This window comes from Labeo rohita, chromosome 9 (genome assembly GCF_022985175.1).
Source record: "Labeo rohita strain BAU-BD-2019 chromosome 9, IGBB_LRoh.1.0, whole genome shotgun sequence".
Classification (NCBI taxonomy): domain Eukaryota; kingdom Metazoa; phylum Chordata; class Actinopteri; order Cypriniformes; family Cyprinidae; genus Labeo; species Labeo rohita.
In genome coordinates this window covers 22,990,041-23,012,174 of record NC_066877.1, presented here as the reverse complement: position 1 = coordinate 23,012,174, position 22,134 = coordinate 22,990,041, and the positions used below count along the sequence as shown (strand labels likewise).

The following is a 22,134-nucleotide window of genomic DNA, read 5'->3' as shown; positions in this document are numbered from 1 at the left end:
TGTGCATATAAAATGGTGAAAACTCTGAAAGCTTGGCAGTGTTTCTTCATGTTTTATCTAGTTTAATGCTATTTGAAGTGGGAATTGTTGGAGCAATTACAATTACAAAATTGATTTGAGCCAGTGGACTCATGAATAATGCCGGTCTTGCATTCCGTCTAAATCTGTCTTGACCCCAGGTCGTAGTTTATCAGGTTCCAGTAAGGTTGCAGAGGACGGTTATGGCAGGCTGGACGAGTCTTTCATCTTTACATTTATGGTGGTGTTGGCAGCTATAGCTCACACCTTTTAGACCATAGCAATGTGAAGAATTTAGGGCTATTTCTGTATTCGGTATGGTTGTTGTCATCATTACGTGCTTATAGATAGAAGCCCCCCCAACTCAAATGTATCTGGGCTTCAAAAAAAGAAACAGCGTAAAGAAACAGAAAATATGACATTCATACATCAAGTTTAATGAATATATACACTACCAGTCAAAAGTTTTTGGACAGATAGTTTTTATCACTGTGTTTTATAGAAGTATCCTCTGCTCACTAAGCCTGCATTTATTTGATACAAAGTACTTATTTGATACAAAAACAGTAAAATTTAAAAATATTTTTACCGTTTTCTATTTGAATATATTTTACAAATTTTGTATGTAATTTATTCCTGTGATTTTAAAGCAGAATTTTTAGCATCATTCTAATATTCTGATTTGCTCATCCCAAAACATCTATTATTATTATGTTGAAAACAGCTGAGTAGAGTTTTTTTCAGGTTTCTTTTAATGAATAGAAAGTTCAGAAAAACAGCATTTATCTGAAATAGAAATCTTTTGTAACATTATAAATGTCTTTCTCATCACTTTTGCTCAATTTAAAGCATCCTTGCTAAATAAAAGTATTTATTTCAATAATTTCTTTTTTAATGACTCCAAGCTTTTGAATGCTATAGTTTATAATGGTACAAAAGCTTTTTACTTCAGATAAATTCTGATCTTTAGATCTTTCTATTCATCAAAGAATCCTGAAAAAATATACTGAAATGTTTTAAATATTGATAATAATACTAATACAAAAATGTTTCTTGAAACATCAAACACAACGTTCAAATCAGCATATTAGAATGATTTCAGAAGGATCATGTGACACTGAAGACTGGAGCAACAATGCTGAAAATGTAGCTTTGATCACTGAAATAAATTCCATTTTAAAATATATTCAAATAGAAAAAAAGTTATTTTAAACAGTAAATATATTTCAAAATATTACTGCTTTCGCTGTATTTTGGATCAAATAAATGCAGGCTTGGGGAGCAGAAAAGACTTCTTTAAAAAAAAACATTAAAAATCTTACTGTCCAAAAACTTTTGACTGGTAGTGTAAATGAATATAATGTAATTTAAAGATATTTTTGTTCCATTCTTTGTACATACAGCATGTTTTTCCCTTTTTTCCCCAAGTTGTTTGGTTGATTTAATATCTAAGGTAGCATTTAAAATAATTTCCTTAAGTAGGAACACCATTTCAAATTCCTCTCCCAAATGAAAGGACTGGGAAGCACATGGTTGAAACAACAATCGCCCCTGCTTGCCCTGTGGTTACATTGTAATGTTCCTGACTCATAAGCTCTCAACCCACTGACAACAAAATGAACGAGAGCAACTTAAATTGTCCCCCCCCCCAAAAAAAAAGTAAAAACAGCAAAGCGGCATGTTGACGCGTTACGATGTGTGATTCATCGTCACCTCCTCCCTTCTATTGGAACACACGCTGTCTGTACTGTGGTCAAGCTCAGTTTCACCGTGCAGACTGACACAGCAGGAGCTTGAACACTTTCTGAATGTTGTGTACAGATTGCTGTAAAGAGATGGCGAGCGTAGGAGGGAGATACGTAGACTAAAAGCAATGGACGTATACAACTTTACCAACCTACATAATGTCTTAAATCACAGATCTTTGTGAGAAATTCAGGTAAAATCTATACCCTAAATATAAATACCGTAAAGTGGGGCTTAAAAAATCTGAAACTGATAATGATTTTATTTCTATTTTACTTAATTATTACTCAATTATTTTCAATCTGACCCTTTGTAGGCAGTCACAAGTTTGCTTGTTTAATAAGTGACTTAGAAATTTTTTATATTTGAAATACTTTGTCACAAACGTTCTGTATTTTACAGTATTCTAAATCCTAAAACTTGCTGTTTGTATCCACGTTCATATTAGTTTTTTAATCTTCAAGAATTTCAAGACTTTAAGACCTAACCTAACACTAAGAATATTTTGACAAAATCTCTCTGCAACATATCTTAGAAGCCAAAACGTTTGGAAAATATCAAACCACAGCATGTAATCCATACGTTTAATCTTCCTCATGACTAAGTCCTTTTTCTCTGAGTCACATTGGAGACCTGTAGTCCCCCTTTCGCTTCTCATGACTGAGCCTCACTTGAGCGTCCTGTAAAATCAAGAGCCGATGGGTCGTCAGAGGGGCGACAGCACTGGCCGACCGTCCGCTGTTTGTGTATTGTAAATGGGCAGTAGGGAAGCACAGAGCTGCGCTGTGTTACTCAGGCAGCGGGGGTAAAATACAGGGCTTGTGCGAGCTTCCACGCGGCGCGGTTCACGGCACACAGAGATGACTCACTATTCTTTCGGTGACTAACAACTAAACTATGGCAGTTTAAAAGAAGTTTCAGTGGTGCTCCAGTTCCATAGGGCTATGGAGAGAGAGAGGGAGATGGGCAGGTAGAGTTGTCATTTCTTCCACCCCTCCGCATATCACTTTCTTTCGGTCTTTCTTTTATTTCACTGGAAAGGTGACGCTTTGAAATATTAAACAGCCGAGTGTCCCTCTGCGGTGTCGGGTTTCCCAGAGCTGATGAAAATTCAGGTACTTTCTCCAAGATGGAGAATTAGGGGTTTATGAAGAAGATGAGCCGGGATGAGTCAAAGTAACATTTCTGATATGCTCAAACTGTCATTTCATTTTTACCACGTTTTCTCACGAAAATTCTCACGAAAATGATGGCACTTGGTATGAATTTGAACTCAAATGACCCAATGTTAGTACATAAGACATTAAGCTTTTAAAAAACATGTATTTTTTTTTTTTTTTTTTGTGAAAAAGAAGTTAGTTTCCCTACTAAACTGGCTGTATTGATGGTAATTTTACTCTTGTGCTTAATATCAGTTTGTTGAGACTATCAAGAGGTTTGTTTTATGTCGTCACGAACGGCATGTGCGTGTTTGACAATGGTGGACCTGTTTAGAAAAGCGTTTAGACTGGTCGGTACAGTAGAACGGGAGCGAATTCTTCACTGAAAGACACTAACTAACGTTCCTCGGTCACATAAGTAGGGGAGTTTCCTGCTCCTAAAGATCCGAGGCACAGCCTAGGCGTTTTTCACCACGACTGCCGGCTTTTCTCTCTCTCCCTTCCTCCCTTTCCCTCTCCCCCTTCTTTTTTTCTGAATGGGTGTCCTCTCTCTAACCTCTCAATTCACAGCAGCATTGAAACAGGACACTACCCTGAACACTGATAGGCTGCGGGCAAATCGCTCAGCCCCTCAATCCGACACTATAAGTACTCTGGCAGTCCGTCTCCAGTGTATGACTGACTGTTTAGAGGGAGAGAAAGAAAGCGAGAGAGAGAGTGGGAGGGGGCGGTAGAGAGTTTAAATTCACTGACAGTGATAACAATGATATTATTCGTTCTCCGCTGAAACGGGGAAGCACTTTCAGAGAATACGGCACGCTTCCTCTGTCTCTATCGCTTTAAGAGTGTTACTGATTAGTCGCTAAAGAATGCGAGTGGAAAGAGAGAGAGAGAGAAAAAAGGGACAGAGGCAGAAGGGAGAGACAGACTGAGAGCGCTGGAGCCTGGAACTCGTATGGAGAAGACTGATAATACCGAGCTGAGTAGAGTTTTGTTTTATTTTCCAGCAGTACGGAGACGTTAATGGAGCTCTCGCTCTCGCTCTCTGTGCTTGCGGCTCCTGAAGAGGCTGGACGAAGGGGGAAGTCGGGGACCCCGCACATGCAGGCAGCTCTCAGCCATCAGGAAATACTCTTTTCACCCAGACAGAGTAAGTCAATGAGAGGGGAAAAAAGACAGAGAGCTCTGGCTACTAATGGATATCATATGGTGTGCTTTAAAACTGAGAAATTGTTTGCAGGTTTTCGATAACTAGACTGAGAAATTCAGAGGCTGAAATTAAGGACTCTTACAATTAGAGTGTTTCAGAATGTAATATACTATATATATATATATATATATATATATAAAGTGTGTCTATGTATGTGTGTGTGTGTGCATGTTAACTTTGTATGGATAGGACTGCCATTCATTCCATGTGCTTTCATTTTCATCTGTGTCACATGATGGAACTTAACTGAGGAAAATTGATGTTTTTAACCTAACCGAAACTAATTACCAGGCTGATATGGAAAATATCTCAGCTTTATCAGTGTCGCTAATGTGTTGAAACGCAGTTTTTGGCTAATCTTAGTAGCTGTTCTCCAGATCCAACATGTGGGTCCTTTTTGAGAAAGAATTGTCAATGTGCCTGCTGGAGGCTGAGAACATATTTTCGGGGTTTCCCCTGGGAGAGCGGTTGTTGCGTTCCACCAATGAGAGAGCGCTCTGTTGCGGCTATGGCTAGCGAGCACAGAAGGAGGAAGAATTTATAGAGAGTACCCTACACAATGCTGCTTCTTATGAATGGAGCGTGTGAGTATCACTTCTGATTGGCCGGCTGCTCTTGGGTAATCAGAGGACACATTCTCTGGTTTGCCGGCCGGCCCACCAGTGGCCAGCCGGTGGGTGGAATCACCGGTGTTTAGATTTACCTTCTATGTCTTCTCAACCAGCTGTTGCTGCAATATTGGGCAATAAAGACAGAGTGTTTGTTCGTGTGTAGATATATTTGTAGCCATATTTGTGAGGCTGTGTGTGAGTACATAGAATAAAAAACTGCTCAGGGCTGCAGATGTTTATCTTAGTCGATAGCCAATCAGAATGTGAGAGACACACTAGATTCGGCCCTATGCCCAGCTGTTGTCCTTCAGGATCTACTGTATGTGAATGACCTTCAAAGGACTTGAGTTGAATTACTGACTGAGTCAGAACTTTCTGTCATTGAATATTAATGAACCAAATTAATATGTGATGTTTAATCATATAGATTTGTTCAAAATGAAGTTTTTGGTCAGAAATGAATACTATTTTTCAGCAAAGATCCATTAAATTAATGAAAAAATAACAGTAAAGATATTTATAATGTTACAAAACAATTCTGTTTCAAATAAATGCTGTTCTTTTGAAATTTCAAGCACAACTGTTTTCAACAAATAATAATAATTATAATTTTTCAGGATGTTTTTGTATATTTTTTGAAGGATCATGTGACACTGAAGACTGGAGTAATGGCTGCTGAAAATTCAGCTTTGGAGTCACATGAATAAATCACATTTTAAAATAAAACAGTTGTTATAACTAATAATAATAATAATATTTAGCAATATAGCTGTTTTTGATCAAATTAATGCGTCCTTGTTGATATACAATATTCAAGTGTAAATTATAAAATATAAAGCCAAAAGTTTACAGGTAGAAGAAATAAACATCTCCTGGTCTATCTTGTGAGCTGCAGACACATGAAGTGCAGTTAAAGTCCCTTAAACCGTCACCTCACACACTAACCTAATTATTTTATTGCCGACTATACACAGGCGCCTTCCGGAAACTACTGCAAACAATAGCTACCCTAAAATTAGGTTTCAAGGCTACCTGCCACCATGTAAGGGCCTGACAGGAAGTGAAGTCGAAGGATGTTGGGCGTTGGGTGTGGAGAGGGCGTGTGTGTGTGTGCATGCGAGACTGACGCCTCGTGCAGCCGAAGGAATGTGCCGGTCACACGTTGACCCCCTGTGCTTGCAGAAGGGTGCGGCGGTAGAACCCACGCCCACCAACGTGCTCACGCATCCTCTGTGTCTTTGTGTTTCTAAAACGACACAAAATCTACCACTCCCTTCAGTCCAGCTCACAAAAGGCGCGTTCTCATGCCCACCCAAGGAAGTCTGGCTTATAGGGATTGTTCATCTAAAAATGAAAATTATGCCATCGTTTACTCACTCTTATGTCATTCCAAACCGGTAAAACTTTTTTTTTTTTTTTTCTGAAGAACACAAAAGATGTTTTGACGAGTGTATAATGAAAGTCAAATTTTCAAAATGTGTTTAAAAAATGCATACAAGTTTGAAACGTAAATGACAGAATTTTCATTTTTGAGTGTACTGTCCTTTATTATTACTTTTTAAAATTCCTTGCGAGGTAGGAATTTTGTCATTATATTCACCAGCATGATCCTGGGTTTATCATATCACAGGGCTTCTGTTGTCTCTGAAATGTGCATGATAGCGTAGTGCCATGCCCACAAGGTATTTAGATGAGATGATAAAATGTTAGTTTATCAAGAAGTCTTGCTGGCTTTTTCTTAAACGGCGTCTCAGAAGAAATCAAGGCTGAAGTCGAGTCTGAAATCAACGTGATGATGCTGCTCTGATTTCTAGGTCATGCTTTTTCAAACAGTTAGAGTTTCAGTGGCAGTTGTGAATCATCAGGTGGCTTTTTAGAGGAAGAACTGTCAGTCTTACACTCCCTGTAGAGGGAGTGGTAGGAGTGACTAGTGTTGGGAGCCGCTGGCACGTTCCACCCGTGTACAGTGCTTTCGTATCCATGGGTGTGTACCGGCAACATTTATGTCACTGCGCACGACACAACCTTGACATACCTGCCGTAAATGTGCCACAGGGTCAGTTCTGTCTGCTTATGTAAGCGTTCCTATTCTACATACTACGTTTGCGCTTATCTGTTTAAGCAATGGCATAATTCTTTCTCAAATGCAAAATCTGGTCTTCATAAGGCAGACTTCCCGTAAGAGACTTGCTTTTGTTCCCAGCTCTGTCTCCATGCCTCCCTGCTCCTGATGTAATGAAAGTTGCAAAGAGACGCAATAGAGGGAGGCAGACAGAGAGAAGGTGTGTGAGTGACGTACGTGCTCAGGTAACGGCATAACACGCACACCCAGCGCTTTGTGTAACCGTGCCCATATATGGGCAGTGTTTCCCCACCTGGGCAGAGTGCAGGCAGTGCATTGAATTCCAATAAGCGACGAGTGTAGTACGTGTGGCAACACGTCATGGAAAATGAGAATCAATGGCGATCACGACATTTCCTCTCTCTCTTTCTTGTTCGGTGTTTCCAGTGTCCAATCAAAGTAAATTATGAAGCAGGTAGCAGATTGTCCACAGCTACACACAAACCATTGTCTTAGCAAGGTTGTGCACCATTAAGAATTCAACTGAAAATGCCAGTTATATATATATATATATATATAGCCATGCAGCACCACAAAATATCCACCAAACTGTTTATTTTCTTAAAAAAATTACATTAAAATCTATTGTATAATTCATTTTGCATTTCTACATAAATTACCCATTATTGCACACGTTTGTTATTTACAGAAACATTAGATATTAACTAATAACTAATGTTTGAAATTAAACAAAAAAATGCTTCAGATGTTGACTACTATATTTAACTTTAATTTTAATAGATCACTATGAAACACGTCTTTTTCTAATTTACTTCTAATTCAGTTCACTCAACATATTATATTATAAAATATATAAATATAATAGATATATTTTCAGATTTTTTTTCACCAGCATGGTGGACATTTTGTGTTGCTGCATTGCTATGTTAAAGGGTTAGTTCACTCAAAAATGAAAATTAGCTACTCGCTCTCCAGCCATCCTAGGTGTATGTGACTTTCTTCTTTCAGATGAATGCAATTTGAGTTATATTAAAAATTATCCAGGCATTTCTAAGCTCTATCATGGTAATGGGCGGGTGTTTCTCTTCATCAGTCTAAAACAAGTCCAATAAAGTGCATCCATCCATAATAAAAAGTGCCTCACATGGCTCCGGGGGGTGAGTAAAGGCCTCCTGTAGCAAATTGATGCATTTTTGTAAGAAAAATATCCATATTTAAAATGTAAGAATCACTTGTCCTCCTCTGACCGGTCACAAGTTAGAAGTTCAAAACGAGGATTTGTGAAAGAAAAATTTCGGAAGATTTCGATATAAACCAAGAGGAGACTGTTTTTCCTTTGTTAAAATAAGGAAACTTTGCTTCCTTTGGTTCTGTAAACAAACGTTGGTTTTTGCGAGACTCACAGGCGCATGCTCAACGCCAACGTCCTACCCACAGTTCATCCGCCCGGAGCTGCTTCCGTGTACGAGCAGTTGGCGCAAACTAGATAAAAGTGATTATTACATTTTAGATATGGATATTTTTCTTACAAAAACACATCGATTCGCTACTGGAGGCCTTTATTCACCCCCTGGAGCCATGTGAGGCACTTTTTATTATGGATGGATGCACTTTACTGGTCTTGTTTTGGACTGACAAAGAGAAACACCCGACACATTGCCATGATAGAGTTTGGAAATGCCTGGATAATTTTTAATATAACTCCGATTGGATTTGTCTGAAAGAAGGAAGTCATTTACACCTAGGATGCCTGGAGGATGAGTAAATAATGCGCTAATTTTCATTTTTGGGTGAAAAAACCCTTTAGCGTCATGTGTTCAATGCTTTGGCATTATTAAACTTTCTGTCTGATCCTATTCTGCAATAGCTTTATTAACAACTTCTAGAAAAATGAGTAAAGCAAAGCAGTCCAGCTTCATGCCCTGGATGACCGGCATCCAAGCTCTTTACAGCCTCTGCGATCTGTGCTCGGTTGTGGAGGTGGTTCGCATATCAGCGGCAGGGTTAGTGCGCTCTCAAACAGAGCGAGTATTATAGCTATTTTAAGAGCGCTGTGTTGCCCTAATGGAGAAGAATTTATCGGCCCTCATTTAGGTGTAATGCTATACGCTTCACTGTGCTTGGAGAGCGGGCCCAAGCCCAGGGCAGCGCTGGGAGTTGTTCGCGTTGGGGAATAGAAGGCTTTTGCTCTCCAGGCCAGCGTGTGAGTGGGTGTGCTGTGGGCCAGACTCCCTTCATTCTCTCTCGATCTTTCTCTCCCTTCTCGCTCGAGCCTGCGCTTCTGCCAAGGCCTTGTAAAGGGACTGCAGGCTCTGTTGTGTGCCAGCTCTTTCCCATCAATACAGCCCTCTGGAAAGAGTCTCTCGCTTCTCCTTACCGAGAGTCCAGTGTAGAGCTTCCAGTAGCTGGTCTCCGAATGGCAGGAAACCGTATGCGTGCGGCTTTTCGTGCGTATGGTAGTTTGGCGTGAGACCTCACCGTCCTTCTCAGAGTGCTGAGGGATCGCCTTTCACTTCAAACCTGACCCATCTGTAGGGCTTCACGCTAATGGGACCCACATTAGAAGCCATAAAGCAAATGGACTTCCCGCCTCTGGAGTCGGTCGGGTCTTGGCAAAAAGGGGAACTCCCAGTGCAATGGCAGCATGGCAGAAACCTCTCACCTTCCCTGAACTCTTCGAGGGAATGGAGCCTCTTTCTCTGATCCAGTCTCTCGCCGGTTAGCGATGTTTTAGAAGCCGGTCGGAACCAATTACGCTCACCCTCCCGACGGCAGACCGAGCGCCCTTATCTGATCCATCCATCAGGCTAATGGAATTACACGTTGATTCACAGAAAGTTGGTCGAAAGCGGAGATCTGACTCTTCCTTCCCCTCTGCGAGGGGCAAGTGGGCTTAGGGGAAATGCAATGAATCTCCCTTACACCTTTCACGGAGCCAGGGCCAAACTCTCCACGTACGATCGTATCACCGAAACCCTATCAAGCTTGATTATCAACACTAGTCTACCCAGACGCAATCCCTCATCAAGCCTGGTACGGCACGGTTATTTACTCTAAATCGAATTAGACTTTAAAACCAACCCTCCCGCTTTCTCAATGACAGGAGACCACCTCTTCGTGAAAGCGATATCTTTTTTTGTTTTGAATGAAGGCGAGACCAGTTCACTGCTTGTTTTCAATACGACCACGTTCATAGCAAACAGCCGGTATTGACAGAAACCAGTCCAGACTTCTTTAGAAGCATTGCCCCGTGTAGGTAGGAGGTCAAAGGCGGCGAGGACGAAACACAGCCGGAGCCTTCAGTGGAAAATTGATTTTTGCCGTAAGCCATGAGCACCGGCTGTCAGACAGATCACCTAAAAGATCGAAAATAGTTCTCTGTTAGTAGACTAGGCAGTCTTATAAGTGATACTGTGTGCATCAGAAATGTAAGGCTCGGCAAAGTAGTCCTCGGTGGTGTCTGACCAGAGCCGAAATGTTACAATGGTGATTCTGAGAGGTTTGAATCATTCATCACGTATTGATTCTCTTGCGCTCTCCTACAAACACATTGGCATGTACAAATACAAACACACACACACGCACACACCGTCTCGAACACTTGCCTGGGTTCCCCTCCTTCCTCCTGTGCTCAGGGCTGCTGCGGGTAATGATTCAGTTCCTGTTTGGTTGCCGACCACATTGACAGCATTCTGGTCAGGGGCTCGGCTGCTGCTCCTCTCAAAATCTGGATGTGGTCAGGCCAGTCATCTCCCAGGCAGCCAGGAGGAAACCCACATCAACTGAAACTCGCTGGGGCTCCAGGAATAGCCCAGCTCAGGGAGGTTACCCTGGCAGCTTCCTCTCTTCCCTTTCTCCTCCCCTCCAATCTTCAGCCTCCCCCTAAAAAGACAGCCCTGGCCCACGTCTTGTAAATAGTGAGTAGTACAAGTAGAGGCTCATCAGTTCTGGTTTTGGACCTGCCCCGGTATCTGGATCGGCATCAATAAACACAAAGCCTGCTGTGATCTGGGCTCTGCCTGCAGTGAACGTCTTCATTAGAGATGATTGATCATTATCATTAATGTTGCTGAACATTTTTCATCAAAAGCGGCGCTATATAAATCACATTCGCTATTTGATTCGGTTTTCATTACAGAGCCGAGAGAGAAATCGCTCTCTTTCCTTGAAATATCGCTCTGGAGTTCCCCTCAAGGCTTTGACGAGCTGTAACTTTGATGTCTGTTCATGAGGCCACCTAAAGGCCCTCGCTTTTTAAGAAACATCATGAATTTACCTGTCATGCTTTGTACATTTCTCTCTTTGATCACTAGCAATAATAATTCCAAAACATGAAAAGTGCTGTGTAGGAGTCATAAGCAAGAGCTCTTTAGCTCAATATACAGATGGGTTTTTGGGGACATTTTTACAGTGCTATGACAAGGAAGGTGGTAGCATCTCATCCTTAAGTCTCCAGGAAAAGCCTTTTGTTTGTGCGCTCAAAGAAAAGCCCGGTGTGGGGTGCTGAAAGTGGGCCTCACTCTTTCAATAGGGGGCCTGGGTTGGTTTGGGTCCCTCTGAAGATCCATTTTTTAGACATTTCTTAGTGCTATTGGCGTCACTTGTATGGCATTTGAGATGGGTTTTTAAATCAAATGATTAATTATTTCTCTTTTTTTCTTACAGGGTTATTCAGAATCTTCTCAGATCACATGATGCTCCATGTCTTCATTTCAATTTAGGTGAGCACATACATCATTTAATTTTGCAGCTAATTTCCTGCCTCACTGCATTTGCCAGCTTCTTCAGTACCTTCAGTCTTGTGGATGCACATTATAAAAAAAATGTGGTAAAAAAATAAATTCCAGTCTAACACATTTTAAACAGTGTTGAACTCAATAGAAATTTTTCATAGGCTGTCAGCTTCCACATCAGTATCTGCCGCAAAGCCATTACACTTTAACTTGCCATCACATTTTATCTGAAATGTGCAGAAATGTCTGCTGCAGCACTTTAGCTCAGAACTTTAGTATCTACAATACAAGCCGTGTCTTATGTGCTGACTAGCAGGCCCTTGGGCTGAGCAGTGACTGTGGAAGGTTATGAATGGAATGTGCCGGAATTTTCCTAATGTTTACAGGTCATTCATGTGAAGTCGCGGGCTGGGGCTTCTCCTTAGGGGCAGACAATAGTGTTGCAGCAGGAAGCGCATACCTCCCTCGAGAGCCCCACGGCACGCTCCCCCACCCCGTTGTAGCGCCACACACAAGAAAATAAAAAACGGAGCAAATTAGGAAGGCTTGACAGGGTGGTAGACGCATGCATATTTGTAGCTTTATCCCAGGAATTGTTTAGTTTACTTAAAGCGTGGCTTTTGTGATTCACGCTTTACAAAGCGTTTGTTCGTGCATTTAATTTTCAGAGCCTGTTGTTGGTGCTGCCAGCAAAAGTACAATAGGAATGTAAATGGAACAGAATGAAACAATATAGCTGTCAACATCAGCTGTCAGTCTGGAAATGAAACAGCAAATTTTGACAGAATTTTTAAACTCTAGAATCCAAAGCAGTTCACGGTCAGACAGTCAGTTTTTCATTTAAACTGCCTAATCATAATTCTAGCATTGCATAAACTAAGCCCACGTTTACAAGACACAACAACACAGAGATCCATTCTACAAGCACCATTCTATTAAGGCTCTCACATGACAGTTCACTGCTCACTAAATGGCCTTAACTGTTTCATAAACACTCTCTTACAAAAGAGTACTGTGTCCGTACCATGGTACAGTGATGGTATCTGGTCGTACTTTGATATGTGGGTCAATGGTATGACACTCAGTTTTTGGTTTTATCTTTAATTTATCTTTTTGTCTGTCAATGCTGCTGTTCAAAAGATTGAGTTACTAAGGTTTTTTTTTACAAATCCGTTATGTTAGTGAATATATTAGTGAAATAATAGTGGAATATTAATATATTTTAAAATGTAAGCCATTCCTGTGATGGCAAAGCTGAATTTTAGCAGTCTTCAGTGCTACAGGATCCTTCAGAAATGATTCTAATATGCTGATGGGTGTTTAAGAAACACTTCTTATGTTGAAAGCAGCTGTGCTGCTTAATATTTTTGTGGAAACTGAAATAGAAAATTAAAAATGAACAGTATTTATTTCGAACAGACATCTTTTGTAACAATGCAAATGTCTTTGCTGTCACTTTTGATTTAATGCATCTTAGCTGAATTAAAGTTCATTTTGATATATTGGTAACGCTTTGCGTTTTCCCTCAATAAACTGCTAATTTGCCGCTTATTAATAGTTAGTAAGGTAGTTGTTAAGTTTAGGTATTGGGTTAGGGTAAGGGATCTAGTATATGATCATACAGAATAAAGCATTAATATGTGCCTAGTAATTACTAATAAACAATAAATATGTTAGTAATATGCATGCTAATAAGCAACTATTTAATCCTGAGAACAGGTCCTTAAAATGAAGTGTTACTGGTATTTTTAGGGTTGTTTTAGAATGTAAAATGTAAAACATAATGATATTTATTATGTATGAATGTGATGATGTAAAAAATATATTTATGAATTATATTTTTGGGTGGAAAATAACTAAATAATTATTATCCGATGGTTACGCCACCATTTTTTTTTCATGGGCACAATTATTGGTATTCCTTGACCCATATACTGGATACTGAATGATTACCATTAATTTACTCTGCTATTTACATGGTACTTCAAGGTAATTGATAGATCATTTGGTAGGCAAATTTACCCCCAAATGGCCATACTTTTCCCATTCTGGAATCAACCAGATTCAAATTACTCAACTGGAAGTCGATCCATTGTCTCTTTTTCGATAAATATCGTCATTAGCTCTCCAAACTTATGCTGTCACTGTCCCACAGTTTAATCAGACTCCTTACAGAAGGCCAAATGCTGACAGTGAGCACAGACCACTGGAATTCAGGTTAGGAATGAACTCCCTAATGGAGAAAAATTGGAGTCAAGTGACCATCAGCTGGTCGAAGGATGTTTGATCAATACAGTCACAAGGTCTCAGGTATGCAGGGCTGGAGCCTTTACAGGAGGGTGCAAAGACAGCCTACAGTCTCTGCGCGCTTCTGTCAGTCAAACGGCAAACGATTATGCTTTATTGCTAACCAGTACAATAATCTTGTGCATAAATGGCCTTACACTCTCAGCATCCTTGCCAACAGGAAGTATTTAGTGCTATGTGAGTCACTCTCTTTTGTTTGTCTGGCTGAGGATGATTTAATTAGTCGACGACCCAATCAAAGTGCACCTTTGGCGGCTAACAAGCACCCACTTCTAATTAATAAGACTTGAATTGAGCGCTCTGACTGATGTAGCCTAATGCGTGCCAAACCACTAAGTGGATTCGGGAAATAATAGTTTGCAAACCCAAGCTTACATTTTCATGATATCTAACCATTCTCAGGTCAAAAGAAAAGCTTTATGATGCCATTTGTTATGAGAAAAATGCACCAAGCAGGTCTGGTTAGGCTAAAAGGGTGTGATGAGCACCTTTAAAAGGCACTGGAGCCATGGCCTCTGTCTGCCGTCCTGCCTCCAGGCTAATGGGAAAGAATGAGAAATATTTGCGAGAGTGCTAACGCCATGCTTAAAAATGCCCATCGGGAGATTAGCTCCCCCTCCCCGGTGCTGCCTGTCTGCAAAAAGGAGGGCTGTTGTCGTCCTCCGGCGCTGCAGACACTTTGATTTGGGGTTGTCTAACCATTCGCTTCTTTGTCTCTGTCTTCCTCAGGCGCTGAGGACGGCTCAAGTGGACGACCGCTGCCAGTGGATTGTTAGGGTGCTCATGAGGTGCTCAGTAGTCAGTGTAGATCCTGTGTTGCAATCAGCAGCTACATCTGGCTACTGGGTCTCTGATGGCATTTTCTGCTTCCTGTTGGCACATTCCTTTCAGATTGTGTGGTATGTTATCACAATGTGTGCCTCATCCTGTCAGAATAGGACTCGCTCTTTCATGGACGTTAAAGAGGGCCCTTGTCATAACAGGTCTGGTGGTGTTTTCGCACCTTTAGCCTAGTTTGTTGTGGATTTTTCTTCTTTTTTTTCTTAAAAAATGCGATCAAGGTGAGTAAGCTGTCAAAGTGTAGCTAAAAGTCACGAGAAGCCATTTCAGGCATTTTTGAAAGAAAGGACTGAGACATTGTTTCTTGTTTGACTGCTGAAGATTCAGTTTAAGTGATTAGGTAACAAAGGACAAGGCGACATGTCACATTCTCTTTGTGATTTGCCTGTCACAAGGGGCTGTCTTTGTGCAAATGTTTTTGAGTTGTTGAAGGCTGACAAATAATGAGAGTTAAACGCGCAGACGCGCGTCGGTTTCGAAGAGCGAAGGATGAATTCTTTTGTGCTGTCGTGAACCTGGCATACAATGTAGATTTCTGTGTGGTACAATCTACAGCTACATTGTCTGCTGGGTTTCAGGCCAGCAGAGAAATTCTGCTCGGCTCAGAAACCGAAAAGGTGAGTCGTTACGTCGTTGCGCGTGCTTGAAAAAGACTTATTCCTCCTACTATGTGAATAAAATACAATAAAAGTCCTGAAAGTATAAAAACTATGATGTGTCCAATTATTTCTCCTCGTGTTCGTTTCTTAACGTGGGTTCAGCTTGATATTTGTAGAGCTGCGCGGATTCTATCCAATGACAGACTGTCAAATTTCACCAGGGATTAAAAAGGCATCCAAGATATTTCAGCCGTACACCCAGAAGAGCTTCTTATCACTATTATCCATCTGCGTCTGAATACACCCACCCACAACATACACACACACACACACACACACACACAATGAAAGTTAGAAGAGATATTCAGCATTCGTGCAATATAAAATCACTTTCTGAAATCTACCTATATTGCGCACCGTTATGTCTTTAGGGATTCAGCGCATAGAAAAACTAATGAAGAACTGAAGAAAGCCTGAAGCCCCCAGAGAACTCGGTTCATTAAGTCCTCACACAATCTGACTACAATATTGACAGAAATGCCTTGCAGGAACGCTGTAGCACATCTCTCACAGTCCTCACTTTGTGTTATGTGTCTTTTGGTAATGCATTCATACAGCAGCGAATGCCAGCATATTCTATATTGCTGCATAACACAAAAGCAGTCCAGTGAGTTTGTGATACTTCATGATAATGCAGTTTAACTTGTAAGCGAACCACATTTAAGAAGCTCCTGACCTGGGTGTTTCCAACAACCAGGTTTCCAGGAAAAAGCAATTTGTTTGTTCAAATTGTATGATAATTTGCTCAGCGTTTAATGTAGTTATGGCATTTGCATTTAATCGTTTAGTAAATGCTTTTATCGAAAGCAACTAGTGGAACATCACAACCAATTTGTCATACATAAGCTTAGCATATACACAAAGCCAAATTTCCACAATAAAGCAAACATAAGGAGTGAGATTTTGGAGCAATGAAATTGCTACCAAGCATGACGCATTCAACAAAACGTCCTGGCACATGTCATTTTTGCACCTGGTTAGGTCACGGTCTAAAGGTGCAATCACACTTAGACTTTGAGCTCCATTCACATCCATCCATATGCATGCGAGTCGGAAAGCCAAAAGGCGAGCACATGTGAAAAAGTTTTGCAAACTTGTACCAAAGTTCAGGTCTGGTAAACTCTAACCTAGAAATTAGCATAAAGTTATTTGACCAATAGCAGAGCTAGGAGTCAAATAAAAAGAACAGCTCAGAGCTGTAAATGGTTTTTGAGGAAAACATTCCAGGATTTTTCTCAATATAGTGGACTTATATGGGAACCAATGGGTTAAGGTCCAAATTGCAGTTTCAATGCAGCTTTAAAGGGTTCGACACAATCCCTGCCAAAGATATATGGTCTTATCTAGTGAAACAATCTGTCATTTTCTAAACAAAACAAAACAAAACAAAACAAATATATATACATATTTTAACCACAAATGCTTATCTTGCATAACGTAGGCAGAAGTACCGACCCAATGTTTACAAAGCGAATGTGCAAACAAAGTCAAACTCCCTTTACAAAAAAAAGTAAAACAACGAAGTTGGATGATTTAAGTTTTTTTGCTCTATTCTACCTTTTTGAACCGGAGTACACAGACGAAAAAAACCTTCCCAACATGATCATCCCTTAACTGTCACAGCTGTCATTTTAAACATAGACATATAAATGCACTATCCAAAGTAACTAATAAATGAACGAAAACATTTTGTAATATGATTTTGATGTACAATTTCCATGGTAATGCAATGTCTGATTTTATAATGGTTTTCAAAGGATGAATTTTGAGATTTGAAGTTTTCAGTTGATATATAATTTCTTAAGAGCTATATTGCGTGATAGGTAAAAAAGCAACGGAGAAAGTATTTTTGTGACAAATATCAGAACTCCTGTTACGATGTAGACTTTTGAGGTGCACTCTAGTCAAAAATGAATCTATTACTTTTCCCACACAATTTGTAACACAAAAGAGTGGTAAAATATTTAGATCTTCCCAACGATATATAGTTTGTCATGATTAGATTAGGATTTATTTGTAAAATGGTGAAGTAAACAGAGGGGACGGTGACAGTTAAAGGGTTATGCAATGCGTGAAGTCATTGTTGCGCATTGCAGAGCAAGTGTAAGACGAGCATTTGTGGTTACAAAAGTATTTACATTTGAATTTTTTTAGAAAATGGCCAATCGTTTCACTAGACGAGACACTTATTCCTCAGCTGGGATCGTGTAGAGCCCTTTGAAGCTGCATTGAAAATGCAATTTGGACCTTCAACCCGTTGGCTCCCATTGAAGTCCATTATATAAAAATCCTGGAATGTTTTCCTCAAAATCTTTAATTTCCTTTCAAATTAAGAAAGACATGAACATCTTGGATGATTTATTTTAATAGTGCAACTTGCATAATGTTGTTGATATTCATCCCAACGTAACGTCACATGCTCAAAACCCAGTGCGACTTTTAGGCAGTACAAAAGAATGAACAGAGAAACGAAAGTGGAAGGGGGTCTGAAGGGAGCGGGCCATTATGGCAGTCGGGCACAGGTGTTTCCAATGATGCCATTTCCCCTTGCACTACTGTTTGTACAACAGGAATATGGAGGCAGGTGGTCACGAGCCTCTGTATGTGCTCTCTATACTGCGGGCCACTGCCTAGCCAGCGGATACTGGAATCACTTCAATAAAACAACAGGAACAGGGAAAACACAGTCGAGCTGCTCCAGGAACAGCCACTTCCCATCTGTCTGCTCACCCCAACAGACACAGCCGTCATGTGACTGTATTCCCTTCACGAAGCGTTAAATTCACACCCCTCAGACGAGGGACGAAACCGTTTCACAGTGATTAAAATGCATGACAACTGTTACGTTTTAATTGAAATACAAAATATGAATAACAGTAAAGTTGTCTCTGAATCAAACACATGACACTGCATTGCTAACACCTGCTGCTCTACAGGAAGTCTCGTATCTGCAAACTAAGTTATTAAATCACAAATCATAAACGGGCGCCGCTTTCTCTTCAGACAAGAAGAACGTTTCTGTTCTTTGTGAGCTAAAACTCTGACGTTGCAGTTCTCCACCAACGAGTTTATTCGCACTAACATTTCCAGAGGGGAAAGTGTCCAGAGTGAAAGTATTCCAGTAATGTAAACCTCTGAATAGCGTGTAATGGAAGTAAATCGCTCCTTTGATATCTGGTGCAGCAAGAGCTGTGTGATGACATCAGCGGGGGTCCTCCGAGGCCATGGTTGGGCTTGTGTGGAATGCTAATTGATGCTCTGTCAGGGCTTCCCTTGGGTAACTGCGAGGACTGATAGCGGCAGATTAGCCGGCGAGAAACATCCACGCATTTATCTGACCGTCGCACATTTCCACGGCTTCTCTCGAATGGGTCAAAGGTGAAGGGTGCAGCGTGGGGTGAGGGTTGACCGACGGCACTGACGTCAGAAAATCTGCACGGCGAACCGCGTTGTCGTCAACGCCGTGTGCAGTTTTCCGACTGTAAGCAAACGCCTCTCGTTTTATTTTCTCTCACCATAAATCAGATACGAATGAAGTCACGGCCACACAAAACACACACGCGCACACACATACCGTAGTTTAGTTGGTTTGAATGTGGTGTAATACTCAGATAACCTGCAAAGGTCATATAGCGACATTAATCTCAGTCAGCCCTGACCTTTTCACACCCCATACAAGAGTGGATCTATTCAAATATATTATAGATATTGTTTCTGCCTCCCACAGTCCTTGTAGCGCATTATAATATTGGACTGTAATGCAATACAGCAAGAAAACGCTGAATATAAAACACTAGGCAAAGCAGGGGATCCCAAGCATGCACTTCGCATGTCGTTTATACGGGGCTATTAGTTTGCGCGCTTGGATGTGTCTTTGCACGAGGCATTAAAAGGCACTGTGGAGATTTTCTTTGGCGCGCAAATGCTTTTGACAATAAAACCCCACATTAAAAGAGTGCTCGCAGGAGCATTGTATTTTCTCTTAATACCTGAGTGACTCATAGAGAATCTCTTAATATCGGCGCGGCTTACGTGGACCTCGGTGCCAAGGGCAGATTAGAAACTGACGAAAGTTTCTGCATTTCACTTAGCTGCATAGACTCCGATCCATCTGCTCGCTCGGGTGCCATGGAGACGAGGCCTTGTCTCGACTGTGAAGATTTCTGGACGGAGAGCGCTTGGTGCGAAAACTGCCTCTCTCCAAATGCTCTGAAAGATGAGCCAATAATTATATAGGCAAATAAATCCTCTTTATTAAAAACTGTGTTAATAGTCCCAAAGGTTGTTGTTTAAAAGCAAACAATTTCCCTTAAGACAACCACTAAATGCTCTAGAAAAACGATTTGTACGTTTGATTTTGCACAATGCGCATTACATAAATTCAATCAGTAATACTTCAAAACAAGGTTCAATTTTTTAACAATAGTTAATGCTTTAAGTGTCATGAACTAATAAAATACAACATTTTTACAGCATTTATAATTATACTATTGTTCATTCTTTTTCAGTTGATCCACAACTGATACATTATAATTTATACAACTTGAAATGTTAAAAATTCATTGTTATACGTACTGTATGAATTAGTAATACTTTTATTTATTTATTTATTTATGATAGGGTTTTGAGGTTTTGTATTTGTTTCCGTTTTTTAACAAGAGGAAATCAATAAAAATGTATTATTTTATTTAGAGCATTAACCTTGCCTAATTAATGCTATTAGTTTTAGTAATTAATATTATTGTATTTGACTTTCATTGTATTTATTTATTTATATTAAGAGAAAATGATTAAAAATAAGAAAAATGTACTAAATGTAGAGCATTAACCATACCTTATTAATGCTGTTTATTTTATAATTTTGTATTATTGTATTAACATTAACCTATTAATATTACTCTGTTAATGGTGTTTTTTATTCATTTTCTTTTCTTCTCCTTTCTTTTCTTTTCTTTTCTTTTCTTTTCTTTTCTCTTTCTTTCCTTGTCTTCCTGTTCTTTCCTTTATTTCTTTCTTAATTTCCTTTCCTTTCTTTCTTTCTTTTCTTTCTTTCTTCTTTTCTTTCTTTTTTCCTTTTCTTTCTTTCTTTTCTTTCTTTCTCCCTTTCTTCTTTTCTTTCTTTCTTCCTTTTCTTTCTTTCTTTCTTTCTTTCTTTCTTTCTTTCTTTCTTTCTTTCTTTCTTTCTTTCTTTCTTTCTTCCTTCCTTCTTTCCTTCCTGGTGTTTTTTGTTCATTTTCTTTTCTTCTCCTTTCGTTTCTTTTCTTCTCCTTTCTTTTCTTTTCTCTTTCTTTCCTTATGTCTTCCTGTTCTTTCCTTTATTTCTTTCTTAATTTCCTTTCTTTCCTTCTTTCTTTCTTTCTTTCTTTCTTTCTTTCTTTCTTTCTTCCTTTCTTTTTCTTTCTTCCTTTCTTTTTCTTTCTTCCTTTCTTTTTCTTTCTTTCTTCCTTCCTGGTGTTTTTTATTCATTTTCTTTTCTTCTCCTTTCGTTTCTTTTCTTCGCCTTTCTTTTCTTTTCTCTTTCTTTCCTTATGTCTTCCTGTTCTTTCCTTTATTTCTTTCTTAATTTCCTTTCTTTCCTCCTTTCTTTCTTTCTTTCTTTCTTTCTTTCCTTCTTTCCTTCTTTCTTTCTTTCTTTCTTTCTTTCTTTCTTTCTTTCTTTCTTTCTTTCTTTCTTTCTTCCTTCCTTCCTTCCTTCCTTCTTCCTTCCTTCCTTCCTTCCTTCCTGGTGTTTTTATTCATTTTCTTTTCTTCTCCTTTCGTTTCTTTTCTTTTCTTTTCTTTTCTTTTCTTTTCTCTTCTTTCCTTATGTCTTCCTGTTCTTTCCTTTATTTCTTTCTTAATTTCCTTTTTCTTTCTTTCTTTCTTTCTTCCTTCCTTTTCTTTCTTTCTTTCTTTCTTTTTCTTTCTTCCTTCCTTTCTTTCTTCCTTTCTTCCTTCCTTCCTGGTGTTTCTATTCATTTTCTTTTCTTCTCCTTTCGTTTCTTTTTTCTTTTCTTTTCTCTTTCTTTCCTTATGTCTTCCTGTTCTTTCCTTTATTTCTTTCTTAATTTCCTTTCCTTTCTTTCTTCCTTTTCTTTCTTTCTTTCTTTCTTTCTTCCTTCCTGGTGTTTTTTATTCATTTTCTCTTCTTCTGTTCTTTTCTTTTCTTTTCTTTTCTTTTCTTTTCTTTTCTTTTCTTTTCTTTTCTCTTTCTTTCCTTATGTCTTCCTGTTCTTTCCTTTATTTCTTTCTTAATTTCCTTTCCTTTCTTTCTTCCTTTTCTTTCTTTCTTTCCTGCTTTCTTTCTTCCTTCCTGGTGTTTTTTATTCATTTTCTTTCCTTCTCCTTTCTTTTCTTTTCTTTTCTTTTCGTTTCTTTTCTCTTTCTTTCCTTATGTCTTCCTGTTCTTTCCTTTATTTCTTTCTTAATTTCCTTTCTTTCTTAATTTCCTTTCTTTCTTTCTTTCTTTCTTGCTTCCTTCCTTCCTTCCTTTCCCCGTGTGGTTTTGGTATTTATATCCATTTTTTTAACAAGACAAAATCAGTTTAAAAAAGAAAAAACATGTATTATTATATGTAGAGCATTAACCTTGCTTAATAAATGCTGTTATGTCTAATTATTTTATTTTTATTTATTTTTTAAAGGTTTCTTTATTCTTTTTTTCTTTCTTTTTCATTCATTCTTTCTTTCTCCAGGTGGTTTTGTTTTTTTTCTGTTTTTTTTTTTGTTTTTTTTGTTTTTTTTAATATTAGAAAATCAATCAAATAACTAGAAAAATGTATTATTAT

General features: G+C 39.2%; 1 long non-coding RNA gene across 1 annotated transcript; it reads left to right on the top strand.

Annotated features, from left to right (window-relative positions):
- The first annotated feature begins 3,552 nt into the window (after window positions 1-3,552).
- LOC127171253 (uncharacterized) lies at window positions 3,553-15,419 on the top strand. The gene is made up of 2 exons (XR_007828486.1): window positions 3,553-4,074; window positions 11,494-15,419. It is a non-coding gene; the product is annotated as an uncharacterized LOC127171253 (long non-coding RNA).
- Window positions 15,420-22,134: the final 6,715 nt, after the last annotated feature.